We start from the raw sequence: 25715 nt of genomic DNA on the forward strand, positions 1-25715 counted from the left end.
CAAAAGAGTTCTAATGTTCAGAGAGACTATCTGGAAGGAAGAAATCTACAACTGAAAGAGGCTGTAATAATGGGCACTCAAGAAAGGAAACCACCACCTTTGCACATCTGAACCACTAACAATGACTTTTGTTGCTGAATGTGCTTCTTTGCTCGTACTAGTAAAGTCTTGTCAAACAGGAAACAGGTTTTTAAGGCAACGGGGTCCCTGTGAGTTCAAACTTCTGCTTTCCAATGTTCTTACAAGATGCACAATTGGCACCGACTTACAGGAAATATTTAATTGGAATCGGAAGGCGCTGGCTCCGCGGGCCTGGTTTTATATTGTCTACAGGCTTCTGCTGAAATGATTTTGGTGTGTAAGCACCAGTCCCTCACTTATTTATATTTGCCAAGGGGGAGTAAACCCAAAACATAGTCCAAGGGTGTTTCTGGGGCACAAGTGCAAACTGCACAGGGTTAGGAAAAGAGGCGGGGAGAAAAATTGCCATGCAAAAATTCCTCTTAAAAAAGAGAAGGGCTGGGACTGAACTCGGAGTGACATATTTATGAGCTCAGTATCAGTTGCTTGAGCTGATAAGCGTTGGTCATTAAAGGAAGGAAAAGTCACCTTTGTGTATATAAAATATACAAGATTCATAGTCTGAAAAGACTGAACAGGAAAGCATTGGGTAAATAGAGGATATCCCTTAAAGTATAATGTGAAAATCAAATTACTTCAAGAAGGAAGAATGTAGGTGTTTCTTTGTAAGTGAGAGGTTGAGAAAATGAATGACTCCCTAATTTGAAATCAACATTAACTGGCTGCCAGCCTTTTGTGGCTCAATTCTGAGAATGTAGTTCAAAGAAATGCCTCCTTCCCAAAAAGCCCTTTCGTCCCCCTTTATGTGTCCCCTGCCTGGACTCCACACTGGCTGAAAGGACAGGTTATAGAGTCAATTGCATGGAGGTCAGGCACTCAGATCTGCCTCTCACTGGCTCAGTGAGATTGGGCAAATTACCTGTTTCTTCAAGTCGTCTTCTCTTTAAAAAAAAAAAAAAAAAAAAAAAAAAAACTATTTTATTTACTTATTTATTTATTATTTGTTTGTTTTAGAGACAGAGTCTCACTCTGTCATCCAGGCTGACATGCAGTAACATGATCATAGCTGACTGCAGCCTCAAACTTCTGGGCTTAATCGATCCTCCCGCCTCAGCCTCCCAAGTAGCTGGGACTACAGGGGCATGCCACTGTACCTGGTTCTCTATTTCTTTATTTGCAAAATATGGATAATAGTAGTACTTGCCTCCTGAGATTGTGTGAGGATTACACTGGAAATGCACTTTCGCTGCTTGCCCTGAGCCTGGTCTATAACAAGCATTCTGTAAAGGTAGTTCTTTTTATCATTATACCAAAGACCACTGGTCTTCCCAGAGATTTCCAAACCCAAGAGGAGTTTTGCAATTATCCCAACAAAGTGTCAAGGAATGAATTCTTCCAACACCCTCAAAGAGGTTAATTTAATTTTAACAACAATATGACAGTCTAGAGCACCTTGGTAGGTGAGGGTGGGAGTGGGGACAGAAGAAGAGCATTTCCTGGAAATCCTATCATGATTTCATTTTCTAATCCCCAAACGACCTTGGTCCATAGGGATGCTGGCCCTCCCTCCCTCACCCCAGGCCTTGGTTTTTTGCAGTCTTCATCTGTGGTGTCATCAGTGGCCCTAGATTAGGCCTCCCAGAGTAGACAACAGTACCCCCCACCTCCTGTCCCCCTTCAGAGACCACTAACTCTTCCTTATCCCTTTATTTCTACTTCCTCTCGGAACCTGCAGGATTCCGGTCTGATAAGCATATCTGCATTAGAAGCCAGACTTTGCATATCTCAGGATCCACCCTCACCCTCGGAATATTCACCTCCATAATCCACTAACTGGCCTGTCCCCATTCAGTCACAATTGTAGGTTCCTACAGAATGATGATTTGTGACAAATGTTCTTCCCTCTGGCTAGGTTTTCTCAAGGCTAGGTTCTTCTCTGGCTAGATTTTCTCTGGCTCGATTCTTCCTCTGGCTAGATTTTCTCAAGAAGAAAACAGATGAGAAAAATACCTTATTTTTGTAGCATGTTCTATCACACAGGATAAACTTTTGTTCCTTTGCAGCCACCATGTACACTGTTGGACGTGCGCCTTCAGGAGCTCCTGCTTGTCAGGGAGTTGACTGCATGGGTAAAAGTTAAAAGTTGCTCAAGGAAGTCTCAGTTTTCATTTCTTTTTAAAAAATTTGACATATAAGAGTTGTACTGGCTGATCACAGTGGTTCACTCCTGTAATCCCTGCACTTTGGGAGGCCAAGGCAGGCCGATTACTTGAGCCCAGGAGTTTGACACCATCCTGGGTAACATGGTGAAACCCTCTCTACAAAAAATTAACTGAGCGTAGTGGCCACACTTGTAGTCCCAGCTACTGGGGAGGCTGAGGTGGGAGGATCACCTGAGTCTGGGAAGTCGAGGCTGCAGTGAGCTGTGATGGCATCACTGCACACCAGTCTGGTGAGAGAGTGAGGCTCTGTCTCCAAAAAAAAAAAAAAAAGCACATGGGGGGCACATGTGATATTTTGATACCTGCATACAATGCGTAATGAACATATTAAGGCAACTGGTATATCCATCACCTCAAACATTTATCTTTTCATTGGGTTGAGAATTTCCTAAAAGCTGATTTTTCAGACTGATTAGAAATAGAAGTGTGGGTGTTCTGTCTCCCCTGTTCCCTTCTCAAGCCTCTGTGATCTTTTCCTCAGTAAAATACATTCCTAGTTTGATTTTAAGTCATTCCTCATAACCCCTGTCCTGGATTCACCTAAAATGAAAACCTCAGAGACATTGTAACACCCCTCCCCATCTCACACCTCACAAATCCATCAGCAAATTCGAGGTTGCTTCTATTTATTTTCTGAACTCAACTACTCCTCATCCCTTGCAGCATTCCTGGTCTGGTCCAAGACCCACTAGCTCCTTCCTGGTTTTCTGCAAGTCTCCTAACTGGCCTCCTGGCTTCTGCTCTGTCCCTCTGGTGTCCATCTCCACACAGCAGCCAGAGCGATCCTTTTAAAACTTAGGTTAGGCCGGGCGCAGGGGCTCACACCTGTGATCCCAGCACTTTGGGAGGCCAAGGCGGATCACCTGAGGTCAGGAGTTCGAGACCAGCCTGGACAACATGGCGAAACCCCGACTTCAGTAAAAATACACAAATTAACCAGGTGTGGTGGTACATGCCTGTAATCCCAGTTACTAGGGAGGCTGAGGCAGGAGAATGGCTTGAACCTAAGAGTTGGAGGTTGCAGTGAGCCAAGATCGTGCCATTGCACTCCAGCCTGAGCAACAAGAGTGAAACTCCATCTCAGAAAAATAAATAAATAAATAAATAAAACTTAGGCCAGATCATGTCACTTCTCTGCTCAAAACCCTCCAATCCCCTGACTCTATCCTGAGAAAGGGTGCAGCCTCTATAAGACCTACAAGGCAAGGCTCTGTACCCTCAAGCCTCTCTTTGCTCATCTGTTGTGTTGCTTCTTGCTTGGTCCTTCTGCAGCCACACTGGTCTCCTCGTGGTTCCTCCAACACGCCAAGCATAGCTCTATCCCAGGGCCTTTGCATGTTCTATCTGCCCTGGATGGTTCTGCCCCGAGATAGCCATATGGCTCACTCCCTCACCTCCTTCAGTTCTTTCTTGGACTCTCACCTTCTTAATGAAGCCTCCCTGGACAGCCATATTTAAAATTGCAGCCCCTGCACGCATACCCTCTATGTTCACTTCTTTATTTTTCGCCATATCATCTCCACCATTCAGTTGATATTTCGTTGATTTTTGTTTTGTTGAGTTTAGATCTCATCTCACTAGACCTCACTAGAATGTAAGCTCCACCAGGGCAGGGGTTTTGTCTGCTTTCTCCCAGTATCTCCAGTGCTTAGAACAATACCCAATTCCAGTAGATGCTCTATTACATTTTATATTCAAGCTCAACAGATGAACGAATAAGACGGATGTGCTTCACAACTGAGTCACAATTGATGTATTCATTCAATCAAGGGAGTAAGAACTGTTTAAATCCCACCTTCCACTGTTTATCAGCTGTATGACCTGTAACAAGACACAACCTCAGAGTCTCAGGTTCTGATGAGTAAAATGAGAATGACAACAGTTCCTACCTCATAAGATTGTGTGGCTAAATAAGTTTATAAAGGCCAGGCTCAGTGGCTCATGCCTGTAATCCCAGCACTTTGGGAGGCCGAGGCAGGCAGATCACTTGACGCCAAGAGTTCAAGACCAGCCTTGCCAACATGGTGAAACCCCGTCTCTACTAAAATACAGAAATTAGCCAGGCATGGTGGCAGGTGCCTGTAATCCCAGCTACTCAGAGGCTGAGACAGGAGAACTGCTTGAATCCAGGAGGCGGAGGTTTCAGTGAGCCGAGATGATGCCACTGCACTCCAGAGTGAGTCTCTGTCTTAAAAAAATAAAGTTTTAAAAAGTGCTTTGCCTAGCACGTCGATATGTATTAGATGTATTGGTTATATTATTGTTTTTGTTATTACTACCATTGTTGTTATTCTCAGACATCGTAATACCCCAAGTAAAACTCTTCAGCCACTGGGTAGAGGAAAAAAGAACACGGAATCCTTTTATAACCAGCTACCAAATAGGAGGGTGGCTGCAACCTAGGAATCTGTTGGATTTCTCATTAGAAGTTGCTGCATTCTAATACTGTAAAGTGCACCATTAATAACTTCCTTAAAGAAACCAAAAAAGGGCAAGGTAGGAAGTAGGAAAATATTTTCCAACCACTGCAGATTACAAAATAGACTCCCTGTATTCATCAAGCATTTTCTTCTTCCAACGGGGTAATCTCAAGAACATGACACAGGATAAACACAGAGCCATGCTCCATGAAATTTATGAAAGGATGTTGTTTATTTTTATCACATTTATTGGACTTGACAGATATCCTTTAGTTCTCAAATCACCATCGGCGTGCATGTTTATTTCTGGGTTGCTGAGTGCTTTAACAAATCACAAAGGTCTGATCTTTCACCTCCTGAAACGCAGGCCAGTCACATGCCAGAGGGCAGAGGGTTGAAGATGGTTTGGGTGGTTTTGAGCAGCAGTGATATATCGAGATTTTACAGCAGCTTTTTCTGGCAGTTCAAGGCAATCAGAAACTCTGAAAGATTCAGAAAATGGGAATGGGACTGGGCACTGTGGCTCATGCCTGTAATCCCAGCTCTTTGAGGCTGAGACAGGAGGATTACTTGAAGTCAGGAGTTGGAGACCAGCCTGGGCAACATAGAGAGATTCTCATCTCTGCAAAAAATAAAATAAAATAAATTAGCCAGGCATGGTGACATGTGCCTGTAGTCCCAGCTACTCAGGAGGCTGAGGTGGGAGGATTGCTTGAGCCTGGGAATTTGAGGCTGCAGTGAGCTATGATCACGCCACTGCATTCCAGCCTGGGTGACAGAATGAGTCCCCATCTCTCAAGAAAGAATGAAAAGAAAGAAAATTGGAGTGGTTCTATCTGCCAGGAGAGTCAATCAACTCCACTTAGGCTATTTGGATCCTCACATAAGCCTCTAATGAATGGTAACAGCTCGATCCATACTTCAGAGCGATTTGGTGCTCTTGCCACGGCCTGTGCTAGGAGTGTCCAAGAAATAGCCCTCGTAACCCCTTCCCTAACTGCCCCTTGACCTCCCCTCAGCCCTTCCCACTACTGCTGTTCTCCTTTCTGGAGAAGTCTGAGGAATGAAGACGTCAAGGCTAGGATGATGAATGGACAGTCACGCATGAGCTCCCTCCAGCTCTGTGATTCTGCCTGGCAGTGCCAGTACACACTCACCCATTTCCCTGTCTTGGGGTCCCTCTACTCTGCTTCTGAGGCAAAAGGGGATCTGGGAATTGGGAGGAAGCATACTTCTCCATCTTTTATTCTTTACTAGCCTCTTAATATCAAAAGTATCAAAATTATTTTTAACTGCAAATAAAAGTAAAATTGGGATCTCTGATATTTTATCATTTTTTGATGAGAGAGAATAGTAAAGAATAAAAGATGGGGAAGTCTTCATGGCCTAACAACCCCTGTACCCCTTTTATCTCAGAAACAGAGGAGAAGGACCCCGGGACAAGGAAATGCATAAGTGCGCACTGCCAGACAGAATAGTGAGAAGTAGATCAATGTTCTAGGAGGATTCAAGATATTCTCCAAATCATGGGCAGCAAGCATGCTGTGACTAAAGTACTGAGGGCTGAGTGGGGCAGCCCTAGGGACTTGATTTCTGAGGCTTGTCAGCTCAAAGAACTTCCGCTATTAGACAGGTAATTCTGTAAGCTCCACATGCATCCCACTAACATTTCCAATAAATGTCCTTCCCAGAAGATTTAGTCTAGGGCCAGGCCAGTATCCTCCTCCCTACTCTCCACTAAACACACACACACTCACACAAACACACACACACACATACTGCACCCTCACTAGTATTATCAAGCCTCCCAATCAATTGCATATTCAAAAATTAACCTTGGCTGGGCACGGTGGCTCATGTCTATAGTTCTAGCACTTTGGGAGTCTGAAGTAAGAGGATCACTTGAGCCCAGGAGCCTGAGAACAGCTTGGGCTACACTGAGAGACCTTGTCTCTGCAAAAAATAGAAAAATTAACTAGGTATGGTGGTCAGGTCCTCAGGAAAGCTGTTGCTCTCATTAAAATATCAATAGTGAGGCTGGGCGCGGTGGCTCAAGCCTGTAGTCCCAGCACTTTGGGAGGCCAAGACGGGTGGATCATGAGGTCAGGAGATCGAGACCATCCTGGCTAACATGGTGAAACCCCATCTCTACCAAAAAATATAAAAAACTAGCTGGGTGAGGTGGCGGGCACCTGTAATCCCAGCTACTCGGGAGGCTGAGGCAGGAGAATGGCGTTAACCCGGGAGGCGGAGCTTGCAGTGAGCTGAGATCTGGCCACTGCACTCCAGCCTGGGCCACAGAGCGAGACTCCATCTCAAAAAAATATATATATATATATATCAATAGTGAGCAAAATATACCCAGGCTGTTTCCAGAAAAGGTTTCCTCTGCAGTGGGATGAGGACCAGCTTCCAGTTTTCCTTTTGGGTCACCTGCCCCCCAGTACCCAGAATGATGAGAGGAGAACCACGGCCAGCAGAGAATCCTGAAGCCTGATTCTACCCTCCTTTGGAGGTGAGACCATAGCAAGGTGATAACCAAAGTCGGGAAAAGATGCTCTTCATCATTTACCCTTCTAAGAAAAGGCGAGGTCCTTGCATTTTACCTGAAAGAAAAGGTCACCCTAGAGGAGGAGGATGGTAAAATCGGCATTCCTCACTAGGACAAGGAAGACTCATTCCTCAGTGAAAGATGGTTCATGATTAAAACAACTTTGAAGACTGATAAAAGGATGCTTGGAACTTCCTGACCAGGCTAAGAACACAATGACTTGGGGAACTATGTGAGGCAGGGTTTCTAACTTTCCCTTTTATTTATTTACTTTTTTGAGACAGAGTCTGTCTCTGTCACCCAGACTGGAGTGCAGTGGCACGATCTTGGCTCACTGCAACCTCCACCCCCCAGGTTCAAGCAATTCTCCTGCCTCAGCCTCCCAAGTAGCTGGGGATTTTAGGCACGCGCCACCACACCCAGCTAATTTTAGGATTTTTAGTAGAAACGGGGTTTCACCATGTTGCCCAGGCTGATCTCGAACTCCTGATCTCAAGCGACACCCACCTCGGCCTCCCAAAGTGGTGGGATTACAGGCATGAGCCACTGAACCTGGCCTCTTTCCCTTTTGTTTTCTAACATTCCTGGGCCCTATAACACTTTTGTTTCTTCTGAGAAGGGGTCTCACTATGTTGTCCAAGTGGGCATCAAACTCCTGGGCTCAAGAGATCTTCCCACCTCAGCCTCCCAAAGTATCGGGAATACAGGCGTGAGCCGCTGTGCCTGGCCAGTGGAGCCTGCCACCTATGGGGACTTGCACCGTGGTGTGCTGCGAGGTGTATTAGACTCATTCAGCTGGCTTGTGGTTCCACCTTGGGAAAGTCACTTAGGTGGCTCCAGCCTCAGCTTCCTCACCTGTAAAATGGAGACACTGGGCTTGACGAGCTTTGAGATCCTTCCCAGTTTCCAAGTTTAGTGATTCTGGAAAGCAATGACTTCCCTGTCTACTTTCTATCCTGCAGTAAGGGCATCAATATGGTAGCTGGTGGCCTCCTGAATCTAAAAGATCTTCTCCAGAGTTTCATGTCTGCCCATGAGTCAATGCTGAGCAAGAGTCAGTGCTGAGGCCGGGCGTGGCGTCTCACACCTGTAATCCCAGCACTTTGGGAGGCTGAGGCAGGCCGATCACCTGAGGTCAGGAGTTCGAGACCAGCCTCGCCAACATGGTAAAACCCCATCTCTGCTAAAAACACAAAAATAAGCCGGGCATGGTGGTGGTGCACACTTGTAATCCCACCTACTTGGAAGGCTGAGGCAGGAGAATCGCTTGAACCCGGGGGAGCGGAAGTTGCAGTGAGCCAAGATCGTGCCATTGCACTCCAGCCTGGGTGAGAGAACAAGGTTCCGTCTCAAAAACCAAACAAACAAACAAGCAACAAAAAGAGTCATTGCTGAGGGGCCCACCCGGGAATCCCTCAGGGACCGGCGGGAGCTTCTAGAGTGTTCACAGCTCCAGCCTGGAATGAGAATCCTGGGAGGTCCCCATGGTATCACTCCTGGTTTTACTGATTACAGAATCCCTGAGATTGATCCTCCCTTGTCTAACAGCTCAGTCATTTAATGACACACTTAAAAAAAATGCCAAGTTCTTTCCCCCGAAACTGAATGTGAGAAGTAGCTATGGGTCAGAGGCAAAAGAACAAAGGACACCCGCCCCCAGAGAGGAAATACAGAAAGGATTATCCTTTTTCAAAGGTGAAATAATGAAATACTTTCCTTCCCCCGGACAGGCAATTTTGTCAGGGCTCACTGCAAGGAGAACAAGATGCTATTGTCTTGACTTAATTGGCATAATATCTCCCCCTCCTCCAAATGATCAGTCAGACGGCTGCTAAATGCTTTTTGCTTAAGGATGAAATCCCTTTTGAACATCGGACCTTTCCTCTGGCAAATACCCCCAGAGCCTTCACGAGGCCCTACTTTTGCTAACAACTCCCTCCTTCACTGAGCTGCGAGCTGCTGTTTCCAAGGGCTCTGGGGGATTCTCTCCGGCCCTATTATCTTTGCCCCTCACCTCCACCCAGCACGGGTATTAGACTTGTCAACAAGGGAGGCAGTCTCTACAAGGGAGGCGGTCCCTAGAAAAGTCATAAACGGCTGGGCGCGGTGGCTCAAGCCTGTAATCCCAGCACTTTGGGAGGCCGAGACGGGCGGATCACGAGGTCAGGAGATCGAGACCATCCTGGCTAACAAAGTCATAAACGGCTGGGCGCGGTGGCTCAAGCCTGTAATCCCAGCACTTTGGGAGGCCGAGACGGGCGGATCACGAGGTCAGGAGATCGAGACCATCCTGGCTAACACGGTGAAACCCCGTCTCTACTAAAAAATACAAAAACCGAGCCAAGTGAGGTGGCGGCGCCTGGAGAATGGCGGAAACCCGGGAGGCGGAGCTTGCAGTGAGCTGAGATCCGGCCACTGCACTCCAGCCCGAGGGACAGAGCGAGACTCCGTCTCAAAAAAAAAAAAAAAAAAAGAAAGAAAGAAAAGTCATAAACTTGGAATCCAGACGGAACATCTTTCGGGGTCTTCATGGAGACTCCACAGCTGTATAAAGGGGACCTGGGGGTAGAGGCCGACTGCAGGGGAACATTGTGATGAAAAGATGAAAAGCCTAAACGTTTTGTCCCTTGGAGTGGAAGAAAGGGAAGAGTTGAGCAATCAGTAAAGAGTTCTGCAGGTCAGAGCTTGCACGACCTGATTGATCTACCTCTTCCTTATTGTTCTTGCCAGACACCGGCCAGCTGTCCCCTCAGCCAACAAAGTCTGGCCGGCTCCGCAAGGCAGGGCTGGGTGGGTGGCCACTGCTCTTATCTCCACCACCTTCTGGTAGGGAGAACGTGGAGGCAAGCAATCCAGACATCGTAGCTGCCTGCCTGTTCCTCCGGGAACCTCATTTCCAGAGGAATTTGAGAACAGAGAAACTTAAAAGTGATCTGGGGTGGGCAAGAAGGTGTAATCTCACAAGGAGAACAATAGAAAGTCCAAATGTCAGGCGGACAGATAGCAGAAGACACTTACAAACAGAGCCCCATTCTGTTCCCTGCCCAATTCTGAGCTTTCTTGATAACTGAATGGGATGACTAATGGAGCTCCCACCTCGCCCGCCTCCAAATCATGCACGTTATTGAAGAAGACTCTTAGCTCTCAGGTTAGAACTTCAACCCAATAACAAGTTAATAAATTCCCAAAGGTCAAATTAAACTTACTCGTTAGATACCCACACATTCCTCACTATTACACCTTTTTCCCACCCATACGCCCACACCTTTCCATGAAAAAAAGAGAATTTAAATCTCAAGCATTTTTTGTTGTTTGCTTTTTTTAACCAGGACTTTCTGCTCCACAGCTTCTCCAACCCAACTTGTCTACAACTGTGTTTCAGCACATGGTTTTCCATAGCCCCTTTCCTGGTATGCATGAAACTCATAGAAAAGCCAGGGATCCAAATCACACTATTAAATTTCAATATGAATTACTCCCAAAGAGACAACGGGCTTAAATGTCAAGAAACAAGAGGTTCCTAGGTGTTTTCTTATTGTGGTGTTGGTGTTTTGAAAGGCTAGAACGTTCAAAAAGACTTGGCCAAAAATATCTATAGAAGTGAGAGGATTTCTAACCTTATCTTCCCCTTTTTTAATTGGATAGCATCTTTCACTGGAACTGAATTTCAGACTGGGTGTGGTGTCTCATGCCTGTAATCCCAGCACTTTGGGAGGCCAAGGTGGGTGGATCACTTGAGCCAGGAGTTCAGGACCAGCCTGGCCAACATGGTGAAACCTCATCTCTACTAAAAATACAAAAATTAGCCAGGCATGGTTATGCATGCCTGTAATCCCAGCTACTTGGGAGGCTGAGATAGGAGAATTGCTTGAATCCAGGAAGCAGAGGTTGCAGTGAGCCAAGATCATGCCACTGCACTCCAGCCTGGGAGACAGAATGAGACTCCACCTTGGTGGGGGGCGGGGGAGCGGTGTGGGGAGGGGTGAAAAACTGAATTTCACACACAATACTTCATATCTCCAGACACAAAATAAGATTAAAGAAAAGATAAACATAACTCCAGAAAAGAAGCCAGTTTTCCTCAGTTGGTTGGAAGAATATGATGAACTTTCATTTTTAAGTTTTAATTCTGGAACATAAGATTCCATCATAAGCTGTCCAGGATAAAAATCAGTGGTGTCGACCTGTGTATAAGTTAGTCTGCCACATTGCTGGTAGTTTGGTCTAAAGGGATTATTACAAAGCTCAAGTGAGTCAAAGAAAGTTTGTATAGAGTCGGTTTGGTCTAAAGGGTTTATTACAAAAGCTCAAGTGAGTCAAAGAAAAGTTGTATAGTCATGCCCATCAAAGCTGTCATACACTTCATTGCAAAGGGAAGTCTCATCCCTTGAAGTCTTCTCCAGTCTGTATGAAAATCTCAGAAAGTAAAGTGATGGTGACCTCATCATATGAAGTCCCCTGAACCAAGAATGACCAGCCTAAAGAGGCTTCCTGTTCCCCCCTGCCAGCGCCAGCTAGCCCCCCATCCACGTTTCAATGCACAAACACACACAGAGGCATCAACAGCCCTTAGGACTTTTGAGAAGAGATAGAAACTTAGAATGGAAATAGGTTTTAGTTGTAAAAATATCAGCTTAGAGCTGAGCTTCGTTTCATGGGAGCCGTGTTGCCCTTAGTCTTTCCCTAATAGCATTCCCGGGGCGGGAGCAGCATGGGAAAGAGTTAGCTTCCCCCAGCCCAACCCCACTGAGAAAAGTGTTCACATCCACTCCAGATACAGCTCAAGTTGATAAAGCAGAGAAAAGATCAAGCCTCCTCTGCTTTGACCACCATGAAGAATCCTCTTTGCAAACCTGTGTCTCCTATGCTAGAGTGTTGGCTATTGACCCAACTGACTAGTTCTCAGGCAGCAGAACTTCTGAGAGAAGAGAAAAAGAGCAGACTTAAGGGCAGAAGTGAAAGGTTTGCCTTCAAAACCACAGCGCAAAGCTTCTCGGCCTTTCTGTATTATAATCCCCATTTTGAAAGTTCATTTTGCAGCCCCTCCCACAAAAAAGATATTAAACATTTTTTTTTCCCATAAAAAGCACAACTATTAGATCTGACAGCCAGAACCAATTGAAAAATGGGGGCCATAATGTTACCTGATAATAAAAAGGCAAACAGTGATGAGGTCCCCACGGCCACATGGCTGCTGGCTCCCCTTGGAATCATTTCCCGGATGGGGAAATGATGGGGAGCAAATGAACAACTCAGCTGTTCTAGGCAACTGGCTATGCATTGTCTACCAGACGTGGGGATGCTTCCTGATTATTGTCCAAAATTCTGAGTCATTCGTATGTATGGGTCTTTCTTTTTTTTTTTTTTTTTTTTTTTTATTTTTTTATTTTTTATTTTTTTTTTGAGACGGAGTTTCGCTCTGGCCCAGGCTGGAGTGCAGTGGCCGGATCTCAGCTCACTGCAAGCTCCGCCTCCCGGATTTACGCCATTCTCCTGCCTCAGCCTCCCGAGTAGCTGGGACTACAGGCGCCCGCCACCTCGCCCGGCTAGTTTTTTTGGTATTTTTTAGTAGAGACGGGGTTTCACCGTGTTAGCCAGGATGGTCTCGATCTCCTGACCTCGTGATCCACCCGTCTCGGCCTCCCAAAGTGCTGGGATTACAGGCTTGAGCCACCGCGCCCGGCCTGGTCTTTCTATTGCCACTTACTTCTATACTATGAAACAAACAAAAAATTTCCATATATAATAGAATAATATACAATATTAACATAATATATTTTATATATTGTAAGATATAATATAGCATAATGTATATCTTATTATATATCTTACAATGTTAACATCTTATAATATATATATTATATTGTTAACATATATAACATATAATAATATGGTTGTATAGAGTCTTGTCCATCAAAGCTATCATACTCCTGACTGAAAAGGAAGCCTCATCCCTTGAAGCCTTCTCCAGCCTGTATGAGAATCTCAGAAAGTATGGTGATGGTGACCTCATTATATGAAGTCCCCTGAACCAAGAATGACAGCCTAAAGAGGCTTCCCATTTCCCCACAGCACTGTCTAGCCATCCACATGCCAGTGCTCAAACACACACAACCTGGTTGGCAAGTTCATATATAACATATATTATATAAGATGTATATTATATCTTATATTACATGTTATATGTTATACATGATATTATAAATAATTTATATATTAGTGGTATTACTTATACAGATGGGTTCTCACTACGTTGCCCAGGCTGTTCTCAGACTCCCGGCTTCAAGTGATCCTCCTGCCTCAGCCTCTCAAAGTACTGGGATTACAGGCATGAGCCACTGTGCCCAGCCTTTTTTAAAAAAAATTTTAAGACCAGCCTGACCAACATGATGAAACCCCGTCTCTATTAAAAATACAAAAATTAGTCAGGTGTGGTGGCGCGTGCCTATAATCTCAGCTACTCAGGAGGCTGAGACAGGAGAATCGCTTGAACCCAGGAGACGGAGGTTGCAGTGAGCCGAGATCATGCCACTGCACTTCAGCCTGGGCAACAGAGCCAGACTCATCTCAAAAAAAAAAAAAAAAAATTATAGAGACAGATTTTTATTCTTTTCTCTCTCTTTTGCCACCAGTGCACTTTTCTAAGTCCTAGGACAACGGGTTTATTCTGCTCACTCTGCTTTTTTATGAGCTCTGGCCTTTTGGCTGCCCTCTGGGGCACAGTCACAACTTGATTCTCCTTTTGCTTTTCCTTATAACAAGGAAATATTAGTTCCCCTTCTGTAGAGACCTAGAACTACCAGTGACCTCTTTCCTCATGAAGTTAACACTTCTATTTCCTCAAACGATCTTCCAGGTTTTGTTTTGTTTTTTTTTTAAATGCTTCTTTTATCATGGAAAATTGACTTACTAATCCTAGACATATTGCTACTGGTATTTATGTGTTGTTCATCAAAAAAAGAAAAGTGGAGAGGGGCAGTTACTAAGAGAAGCTTTAATACCTAAGCACAGATTGCATATCAGCTGGTTTTTCTTCTCTCTAGCCACCGAGGGTTTTAACATCTTGTTTCCAAAAATGAGTTCTCAAGAGAGGTTAACAGTAAAGTGTCAAATACTTTTGATGCTACTCTTAGTTGGCAAGTTCGATAATTAACCAAATACAGTCAGAGAATTTATAGCCAACATTTGTTACTTTGGTTATTTAACCAAAGATAGTGGCTCTGGTCAAGGTGAGGAGACTGAACCCACAACCTGACTCCCTCTCAATTTGCTGTGAAGTGGGCAATCCATTCAGCTTACTTAGTAAGGTCTCTGTTTCTTCATGCAAAAACCCACTTTCTGTCTGCTTACCCACAATTCAAGGCCATCGCAAGATTAATACAGGAGTGGTTGCAAAGCTGCTTGCAAGAAAGAATGGGAATCATTAATGCACCTATTCAATCAGATGCCATATGGACCTCGTACATGTGTCAAGGACCTAGCCCAGCACGAGGATAAGGAGATGGGATGAGACCTGGAGCCTTATTCTGATTCTATCTACATATCTGCTGCCCCCACTAGACTACTTCCTGAGGGCAGATATTTTATGCATTTGTTCATTCGTTAATTTATTCATTGGCATTTACCCAGCACTTTAAGAGGCTGAGGTGGGAGGATTGCTTGAACCCAGGAATTCAAGACCAGCCTGGGCAACATAGTGAGACCCTGTCTCAAACTTTTTTAAAAAGCATGAGCAGGCAGGGCGCGGAGGCTCACGCCTGTAATCCCAGCACTTTGGGAGGCCAAGGGAGGCGGATCACGAAGTCAGGAGATCGAGACCTTCCTGGCTAACACGGTGAAACCCTGTCTCTATGAAAAATACAAAAAATTAGCCAGGCGTGGTGGCGGGCGCCTGTAGTCCCAGCTACTCGGGCAGCTGAGGCAGGAGAATGGCATGAACCCGGGAGGCGGAGCTTGCAGTAAGCCAAAATCGAGCCACTGCACTCCAGCCTGGGCGACAGAGCAAGACTCTGTCTCAAAAAGAAAAAAAAAAAGAAAGAAACCATGAGCAATTTACAAAATATTTTGAAATCTCTGGTCTCATTTTACATTTCCACAACCCGTTTTTCAAGTGCAGAAGTGAAAGCTTCTGTAACTGTCCCATCTGTCAGAGAGAACTGAGGCCCACGGCAGCGGTACATCTCTCCCAAGGTGACGCAGAAGCATAAAATCTACAGGCCCATATTTTCAGAGAGTTGCTTAGCAACCTCCAATTTTCAAAAAACATATTCTCACGAGATGTATAGAGATAAGAAGGCAGTGTCTGTAAAGCCGCGTAAGAGCAATCATGTAAGAGTTGTGGACTAAGCTGGAGATTTCCAGAATCAGCCATGTTCTCATACCCAGAGCATCACCACAACCTAGCATGTACCATGTGGAGCCAAACAAGGGAGGCTCTTAGTTATTGAGGCATGTAAGAGGCACATTTCTCCATGACCCTGGGAGAATTCATAGCCTGCTAATCCCAGCCCAGAGCATTCTTGGAAATGCCATTCTTTCATTTCAGAGAAAGGAGCAGTAGGCCACAGCTATTGGTGAGACAGCCCCAGAGTTATTTAGGGATGAGCGGTGCTGTGAGAACAGTGAGGCCTGCCAGGCACCCCCGCACCGGAGGGTAGCTCTGACTGTGCTGCGCACAGGCCATTTATGCCATTTTCTTTGCGGAATCCCGGCCTTCTCCCCTCCTACTACTGCTTTCTGGTTTTCAGAGAAAGAAAGAAGAGCAGGCTTCTAAGCACCAGGGGGAACCAAAAAAACCTCCTCACCACTCCTTGCTATTTGGGGAGTGAGTGGCCGCCCCTGTAGGCTGTTTCCCAGGACTTGTATCAATGGCTTCTGTCCAGATGTAGCAATGCCCAATGGTGGGAGATGGAGAGGAGAAAGAGGAACCGTTCTCCCCGCTCTGTCTCCACTGTAGAGGATGCATCTTGTCCAGGGCTCGAGCTGCTGAGAGATGGACCCCTGGTGGTCCCAGCCTCTGCTAGGTGACCCCAGCGCCTACACCCAAGTAGTACCACCTCCTCCTCTGTCCCTCCAGCCTGGCGTGGCAGTGGCTTCCTAAGGTAGCCAACCTCTCTGTTGTCTCACTGTCCCGTTTGTCTTCTCAGCCATTCCTTCACCCACATAGCCAGTTCCTGGCATGGAAGTCCTTCTGTTGGAAATACTCAGAGTGGATCCTGTTTTGCCTGGTTGGACAGTGACCCTGGCAGAAATAGCGGATACCATCCCAGTAGCCTTCTTTCCTGTGTTCAGTTCACAGGTCCGAAAGTAGGAAGAAATCAGTCTGGACTGAAAGAAACCACTTTGTGAACAAGGAGACCTCCCAGTAAAAATCAGCGGTGCAGCTGGCCGCAGGTCCTCCTGACTGGAGCATTGAAAACAGCACGAGGCTGTGGCACACCCTTGTCACGCTGAGCCACCACACACATGGAGCCTCTTTATAACCTGCCTGCAAAGATTGGGCAAGATTTGGCAAGAAACCCTGGAAAAATCAATTCCGTAGCTGACTGTATGGAGACTTTCCTCAGCATTCAATGCCACACAACCACCCGTGAAGTCCCCTTGGGAAACCACCTTTGGCATCTTCCACAGTGGTTGGGTTAGAGGTTTTTCAGAAAAAGCTCAATGTGAGCGCATGGAGGAGGCAGGGAGACAGGATGTCAGGGAACCACTCATGATGGCCAAGTATACTTCGGAGAAAGGAGCCAGGGATGGCCTCCATCAGTCTCTGGCTTTGCAGTCCCAAGAGCAAGACTTTAGAGAAGCAGGCATGGCCCATCCCTGGCCCAGCCACACTGGCTCTGGGCTGTGCGACAGGAAGACAAGGGGAGTTCTATTCTGTGACTTCGAATCTCCCGGATTGCAGGGAGCAGCAAGTGCAGGATCAAATGAGTTTTCCGTCAAGTAAAGTGCTCTGCTGACTGAAGATGTTTGACGCCAAGGCACAGAGGGCACATTTGTCAAACTCTCAAAAAAGTAGAAACCAGGATCAAAGCAGAAACACTTTCCAAATATAAACATTTGTCACCTACATTTACTTTTGATGTGCCCCATTTCGAATACATTTCTTCTTTATAAAAAGGGCAGCTTAATCTTTCCGTACACACACTTGGGTCCTTCAGACGGAGACCAGGGACAATTTGGGGTGGGTGGGGGGAAGTGAGAAAGGAAGTTCCAGCTAGGAGAAGTAAAGGTTTAGAGGAGGAAAAAATCCCTCCAGAAAAGTGAAACGGGAAGAAAAAAGGAAACCAGCATTTATGGGCCCCTGGAATTTTATATATTAGCTCGTATTTTCCCACAAATTTACTCTGGAAAGAGGGCATCATTATTCCGATTTTGCAAAGCGTTTAAATTGGTCACGTATCTAAGATAGCACAAGCTTGTAAGAGTAGAGTCAGAATTTCCTCCCAGCTGTGTCTGACTCTGAAATCCTCGCCGTCCTCTGTAACAAACAGCTTCATCAGCTAAGAAAGGTAAGTGACCTCAGGTCAGCAGAATGTCCATAGGGCACCCAGGGTCCACTCACACTCATGGCTATGCATGTTGAAGCTTCTAGAGCTGGAACATCCCTCTGTGGTCCTCAGATCTAGCTTCTCCCTGAGACCGGCTGCCCAATTCCAGAAGCACAGTGTTTTGATTCTACTTTTCTCCTTCTTCTTCTTTGCTTTTTTAAATGTTTTGAGGCAGGGTCCAGCTCTGTTGCCCAGGCTAGAGTGCAGTGGTGTAATTATAGCTTACTGCAGCCTCAAACTCCTGGGTTCAAGTGATCTTCCTGCCTCAGCCGCCTGCATAGCTGGGACAGCAGGTGCGCATCACCATGCCCAGCTGATTTTGAAGAGATGAGGTCTCCCTATATTGCTCAGGCTGGTCTCAAACTCCCAGCCTCAAGCAATCCTCCTACCTTGGCCTCCCAAAGTGTTGGAATTACAGGCATGAGCCATCACATCTGGCCTGATTCTACATTTATTTATTTATTTATTTATTTATTTATTTATTTATTTATTTTTGAGATGGAGTTTTGCTCTTGTTGCCTAGGCTGGAGTGCAGTGGCGCAATCTCAGCTCACTGCAACCTCCACCTCCCGGATTCAAGCGATTCTCCTGCCTCAGCCTCCAGAGTAGCTGGGATTACAGGCATGCACTGCCACACTCAGTTAATTTTGTATTTTTAGTAGAGATGGGGTTTCTCCATGTTGGTCAGGCTGGTCTCAAACTGCCAACCTCAAGTGATCTACCCGCCTCCATAGTGCTGGGATTACAGCTGTGAGCCACTGCACCTGGCCTTTTATTCTATTATATAAATACAAATTTTTTTGAGACAGAGTCTCCCTCTGTTACCCAGGCTAGAGTGCAGTGGTGCAATCTTGGCTCACTGCAACCTCCACCTCCCTGGTTCAAGCGATTCTCCTCCCTCAGCCTCTCGAGTAGCTGGGATTACAGGCATGTACCACCAGATTCGGCTAATATTTTGTATTTTTAGTAAAGACAGGGTTCCACTATGTTGGCTAGGCTGGTTTCAAACTCTGGACTCAAGTGATCTGTCGGCCTCGGCCTCCCAAAGTGCTGGAATTATAGGAGTGAGCCACCGTGCCCAACCCTTACTTTTAAACCACCCAGCTCTGGCACAAGTTTCAACAAAACAGCACAAAAGATCGAGGTCTATAAAACCAGCATGTACCTGCCACCTATCTATGGCATGACATGTTCCTCATCTAAAACACCTTCTCTTTGCCTGTCCAAGCCATACTCACTGCTGGAGTCTCAAAGATTACCTTCTGTACAGTCTTTCAGAATGTGTCAGCACCCTGCCTCCTGCCCTCTTTTGAACTCTGTTTTCTTCTATGTGTTCACGAATGGTTTCCATGGATTAGCCCCTATCCTTTAACAGGATTGTCAGTGCCCTGGAGCAATTAGAGCAAAGGGAAGAAATTTCAGCAAGGGTTGTGGGCCATTCTCCTCTCAGAACCAGGCTGTATGTTTGGAAGCCACTGGGGACTGAGCAAAGAGAGTAAGGAAGACGGAGCTTGGGAGGGCTCTGGCCACTCTAAGAGGTCAGTGCAGTTGCTGCCCACAGTGACTGGCTTCTCCTACTGGCCTAGAAAAGGGAGAAGGGGGGCCGGGCGTAGTGGCTTACGTCTGTAATCCCAGCACTTTGGGAGGCCGAGGCAAGTGGATCACGAGGTCAGGAGTTCAAGACCAGCCTTGCCAACATGATGAAACCCCATCTCTACTAAACATGCAAAAATAAGCTGGACTTGGTGGTGCGTGCCTGTAGTCCCAGCTACTTGGGAGGCTGAGGCAGGAGAACTGCTTGAACCTGGGAGGCAGAGATTGCAGTGAGCCAAGATCGTGCCACTGCACTCCAGCCTGGGCAACGGAGTGAGAAAAAAAAAAAAAGGCAGAAAGGGGTGCTAATGTTCTGTATCACAAATCATGAACCCTTGAAAGCCTCACTTCCCAAAAGATAAAGAGACAAAAATTTAGGACCTAGAGGGAGAAAGATGAAGCAGAGTTTGGGAGGGAGCTTCCGTCAACCTGTCTCTCTGACAGGCACTGCTTTCTGCTTGTCCCCACTGAGAAACCCTCCTGTCTTTGCTTCTGCCCAACTGGGAATCAGCCTTCCAATTCACTGAAAGGCCATCCCAGAGAGATTTACACTTCCCAAGCTGATCTATTCCTCTCGATGAGACTGTGAGATTCAGAGTTATAACACGAGGATCAGGTTTAATTTAGGACATTTGGTCATTGTCGAGCATGGTAAATCATCTTTCAAGCAAACACACTTACAGGCTTCAAGATAAAGTTCATTCCCCTGTGATGAGGTCGTTTTATGGAATGCCACGAGGTCCCCGGCAGGGTTTCAAAGCCATTCAGTTACACTAGGTGAGAGAGCTGCTTATAGCTGCTGGGATTTATGGGAATGTTGGCACCCAGGTGACGCGTTGAATAATCTTTAACAGAGGAAGTCTGGCTGGTGCCTGCTCTTTGTTCCAACTCGACTTTCATATTTGAGAACCCTTGTGATAGATTTGCTATTCACAGTCGCGTTTGGGGCTGTCACGGGCATGGCCTGGTGTGCGGTGCTGAGCAAACAAAGATCTCCCTGCCTGCATCTCCCTCCTGAAAGCTGGCAAGGCATGGACAGAATTTGCTCTCCACTCTACTATTTTGCAGAGGCAGCAGGGTGCATTCTCCAACACATTTCATATGATCGCTTATTTTCTCAGGTAAAACATGATACATTTTGAGCTTCGAACACGTTTTACAAGTTTAGCTGCTGGTGTCACAAAATGCATCTCTTGTCAAGGGCAGTCTATTCGGGAGGACATAAACTCACGTGCCCCCCAGCCATCACACCCACATCCCAGGCAACTTCAAATTTCTTGAAGATTGTCAACAGAGGAGGATTCAGGAGACAAGAAGTTGTCTTTATAACCAAGGGGAGACATTGGAAAAGTGTCTGAGATGCCAAGTTCTTTGATTTGAAAGCTCTGAGTCTTTTTCTCCCCTATACGAAAAATGCTTTGAGATACATAAAGGATATAACACAATTAGGCACTGAATGGCTATACCAACCATTATTTTTCACCTGCACTGTACCTAATGCTAACCATACCTTATCAATGGCCACAACATCCAACATGACTTTCTCCCAATGTGCCTCTGATGGTTTTCTCCCAATGTGCCTCTGATGAAGATGAGGGTCTAGTCCCCATCCTGAGGCCACCACTGCTCAGTACACTTTGATTAAGTTATCTGATTCTATTTGTCATATTAGTTAACTGGAAGTTCTTTGAGAGTGGAGACTGCATGTCTAGTACTACTCTGGCATCTGCCCATAGGATGGGCTCAATGACTGCTTCATTAATAAATGATTGACGTGAAAGGCAAGTGTTAACTGGGTGCGGTGACTTACACCTGTAATCCCAGCTACTCAGGAGGCTGAGGCAAGATAATTACCTGAAGCCAGGAGGCAGAGATGACAGTGAGCCCAGATCGAGCTACTGCACTCTAGCCTGGACGACAGACTAAAACTGTCTCAAAAAAAAAAAAAAAAGCCCCCAAACCAACAAAAACAACAAAATAAAAATAAACAAATAAATAAATAAGATCCAGTCACTGCCCTCAAGAGCTCTGTGGGTTGGGGGGGCTGGCGGGTGAGCAGCTAGGAAAGAATTGCTGCATTCAGTCGCGCAAGGAGTTGCGAGCGTGGCTGCGCATCTCCTCCCTGGAAGGAGAGCGCTGCTGATTCACTGCTGGGCCTGCTGGGCCTGCGGTGGCTCACGCGTCTCATAAAGGACACCCCAACGGCTTAGTGACCGCTGAGGCCGGAGCTGGCGCCAGGGGACAGAGCTTCTCAGCAACCGCAGAGCCTAGTGGAGCAGTGAGAAGTCTGACTGTGGAACGGAGCCTGAGCCTGTAGACCTGTGCCTTGCGCACAGAGAAAACCCACCGTTCCGCAGCCCTGCCCCACACAACTGCTTACCAAGTGCTTTCCTATGGAGGCAGTGAGAGCTTGGGGCAATGCAATGAACTGAATGTTTGTGTCTCCCCAAAGTTTGTATGTTGAAATCCTAATCCCCAATATGATGGTATTAGGAAGTGGGGACTTTGGGAGGTGATTTGGTCATGAATGGGATCAGTGCCCTTAGAAAAGGGGCCCAGTGGCCGGGTGTGGTGGCTCACGCCTGTAAAGTGGGGACTTTGGGAGGCTGAGGGGGGTGGATTGCCTGAGCTCAGGAGTTCGAGACCAACCTGGGCAACATGGTGAAACTCGGTCTCTACTAAAATACAAAAAATTAGCCAGGCCTGGCGGTGGGGGCCTGCAATCCCAGCTACAGCAGGAGAATCGCTTGAAACCAAGAGGCAGAGGTTGCAGTGAGTCCAGGCCGTGCCACTGCACTCCAGCCTGGGTGACACAGCAAGCCTCCCTCTCAACAAAAAAAGAAAAGAAAAGGGGCCCAGAGGGTACCTCCTACCGTGTGAGAAGCCAGTGAGAAGAAGGCCAGATGTGAGCCAGGAAGCAGGCCCTCCCCAGACCCCAGATCTGCTGGCACCTTGATCTCAGATTTTCCAGTGGCCAGAACTGTGAGAAATAAATTTCTGTAGTTTATAACCCACCCAGTGTATGGGATAACTTAGTCAGTTTCATTCAGCTGAAACTGACTAAGACAAAGGACTAGGGGTTGGGAGCAAAACCTAAAGGCACAGAAACCTCTCAAGGATCAACAAGAGTGAGAACCAGCATAGCCAAAATTCACTAAACATGAAATTAGATGCCCAGGGCAATAATGACCTTCCCTGAATAACAGATTTTCTATTGGCAAATAGAAAACCTGTTATTTTTACTTATTTATTATTATTTTTTGAAATGGAGTTTTATTTATTATTATTATTATTGTTATTATTATTATTCTGAGATGGAGTTTTGCTCTTGTTGCCCAGGCTGGAGTGCAGTGGCACGATCTCGGCTCACTGCAACCTCCACCTCCCAGATTCAAGTGATTCTCCTGCCTCAGCCTCCAGAGTAGCTGGGATTACAGGCATGTGCCACCACGCCCAGCTAATTTTGTATTTTTAGTAGAGATGGGGTTCCTCCATGTTGGTCAGGCTGGTCTCAAAGAGAATAGAAGTCATTATGGAAGTAATTCAAGGATTTCTTCCCTAGGAGGGTGTTTTTTTTGGGGGGGTGGGTTTTTTTTGTTTGTTTGTTTTTGTTTTTGTTTTGAGACAGAGTCTCTCTCTATCACCCAGACTGGAGTGCAGTGGTGCCATCTCGGCTCACTGCAACCTCTGCTTCCCGGGTTCAAGCGATTCTCCTGCCTCAGCCTCCCAAGTAGCTGGGACTACAGGCACCTGCTATCATGCCTGGCTAATTTTTGTATTTTTAGTAGAGATGGAGTTTTGCCATGTTGGCCAAGCTGGTCTTGAACTCCTGACCTCAGGTGATCTACCAGCCTTGGCCTCCCAAAGTGCTGGGATTATAGGCATAAACCACCACACCCAGCCAATAGAAGGTTTTAATTAGGACATCAGTTTGGTAGAAAAATAAGTGTATTTCTTATGTGTCATATAGGACAGAGGTGGGTCCTGAAATGTCGTGAGATGAGGCTTTGTGCCTCCTCAAATCACACCTGCCTGGATTCAGTGCTCTTATGTGTAAAATGAAGGATTGAACCGGGTGATCTCTGAGGTTTCACATTTCATCTATTAGCTTCTCTGCCCTGACAAATCATTTCCCCAAAACCCTCTATCAGCAAAGCCCAACATTGGCTTTTCATTCAACCACTATTTATCTTCATCACCAAAGGCCTTTCTCAAAGAAAGAAAACTCCTTAGGAAAGAACAAGTAAGGAAAAAGAAAAAAGACTCAATAATCTCCTCACCCAGATATTTATTCATCACGATGTCTTATGTATAGAGTGATTTTCTTGTTATATTTAGATTAGAATCAAACTGTAAAAGAGCTGTTATCTCTCTGTTCCTGCATTTTTTACTCTAAGCTCTGAGACCTTTGTCCTCCTATATTAGAGAAGCTGTAAATACTACAAGGGAATGTTTACATTTTAAAAATCCATTTTCCTTGATCATTTGTAAAAGAAAAAAAAAATCTCTGTACTAACACATCAATTCATCTTGACTTTGTAAAAACCATTTCCCACAGCAATTACACTGTGCACAAAGCCACCTTCCCCTCAGCAACATTCCGTTTCTCCCAGCTTTTGTTACAGTTTCATACTATGTCTCTCACTCAATCTTTCATTCTCTTCACCTTGACAAGTCCCTGATAGGGCTGAAAGTGCTATCCAAGTGGCCAAGGAAAAAGACAGACAGAACTTGCTCTTGCAAACGTTAGACAGACCTTGTGAAAGGTGTGGAGCTTGGGAATTTGTTGTGTTCTGAATTTGAAATCAGTGTTAGTGAGAGATTTCTGTTTAGCCTTTCAGAAAATGGGCTTAGGAGTCCTTTCTAAAAGTTAGAAAAATCCTAATCTAGTTCTCAGGAAACCAAATAGCGCTCTCAGTTGGTCACAGAGAAAGCAAACACCTTGTCAGAAAACCCTTTGATGACTAGCAAAAGGTCAAGAGAAAGACAAGCAGAGGGAATCCACGGGAGATGTCTGGCAGGAGAGTCTGGGGGGATTTCAGCCATCCCCGGAACAGACTTGTGGAGGGCTGCACCCATGCTCCACACGCACACACGAGCCCAGTAGGGAACACTCCAGCGACTCAAATCAGAACATCAGCCAATACGGTCAGGCACAGTGGCTCATGCCTGGAATCCCAGCACTTTGGAACACCAAGGGGGGTGGATCACCTGAGGTTAGGAGTTTGAGACCAGCCTGGCCAACAGTCGAAACCCCGTCTCTACTAAAAATACAAAAATTAGCCAGGCGTGGTGGTACATGCCTGTAGTCCCAGCTACTCCGGAGACTGAGGCTGGAGAATCACTTGAACCCAGGAGGCGGAGATTGCAGTGAGCCAAGATTGCAACACTGCCCTCCAGCCTGGGCAACAGAGCAAGTCTCTGTCAAAAAAAAAAAAAAAAAAAAAAAGAACATCAGCTAATGTGTGTTCAGGTAGAACACTGACCTTGGCAGGAAGAGCCACACACAATTCGCATGAGGTGAGTGGAGAGTGGAGGCAGGATGGTGGCGAAGCCATCGTGATTGGTGACCAAACAACTCAGATCTTCACGTCTGAGGTGGACTCTGGAGAAAGCGTTTCTCATCCACTGTAAGAGCAGCTGGAAGGATTTGGAGGGTGGCACTCTGTGTCCTTACTGGAGGTTCCCTTCATTCTGAAGTCACTTCCCAAAGTTCTGTAGATGTCATGCCTTACACAGCCTTGATAGGTCAAAATAAATACCATTACTCATATACAGAAAAAAACATGTGTGTAGTTCACACTGCCAAGACCATGTTCAACAACACTGAATTCAGTCAACCACATTGTTGCACACAACATATGAAAAGCACTGCTCTTAGGAAGAAGGGCTGGAGGGGAGCACATAGAAAAAGAAACAAGATTTGGCCTGGTGCTGCGGCTCATGCCTGTAATCCCAGCTCTTTGGGAGGCTGAGGCAGGTGGATCACGAGGTCAGGAGATTGAGACCATCCTGGCTAACACAGTGAAACCCTGTCTCTACTAAAATACAAAAAAATTAGCCGGGTGTGGTGGTGGGTGCCTGTAGGCTCAGCTACTCTGCAGGCTGAGGCAGGAGAATGATGTGAACCCTGGAGGCGGAGCTTACAGTGAGCCAAGATCGTGCCACTCCACTGCACTCCAGCCTGGGCAACAGAGTGAGAAGGAAGGAAGGAAGGAAGGAAGGAGGGAAGGAAGGAAGGAAGGAAGGAAGGAGGGAGGGAAGGAAGGAAGGAAGGAAGGAAGGAAGGAAGGAAGGA

At 46.1% G+C, this 25715-nt stretch overlaps 1 long non-coding RNA gene across 1 annotated transcript in view; it reads right to left on the reverse strand.

Annotated features, from left to right (window-relative positions):
• Positions 1-4980: 4980 nt before the first annotated feature.
• The window catches only part of LOC111539631, a 43096-nt gene continuing 22361 nt past the window's right edge, over positions 4981-25715 (reverse strand). The window contains exons 2-3 of the long non-coding RNA XR_002730735.1: positions 24904-25157; positions 4981-5345 (exon numbers count right to left, since the gene is read on the reverse strand). This is a non-coding gene — a long non-coding RNA (uncharacterized LOC111539631). The remainder of the gene's footprint in view (positions 5346-24903; positions 25158-25715) is intronic.

This window comes from Piliocolobus tephrosceles, chromosome 18 (assembly GCF_002776525.5).
Source record: "Piliocolobus tephrosceles isolate RC106 chromosome 18, ASM277652v3, whole genome shotgun sequence".
NCBI lineage: Eukaryota > Metazoa > Chordata > Mammalia > Primates > Cercopithecidae > Piliocolobus > Piliocolobus tephrosceles.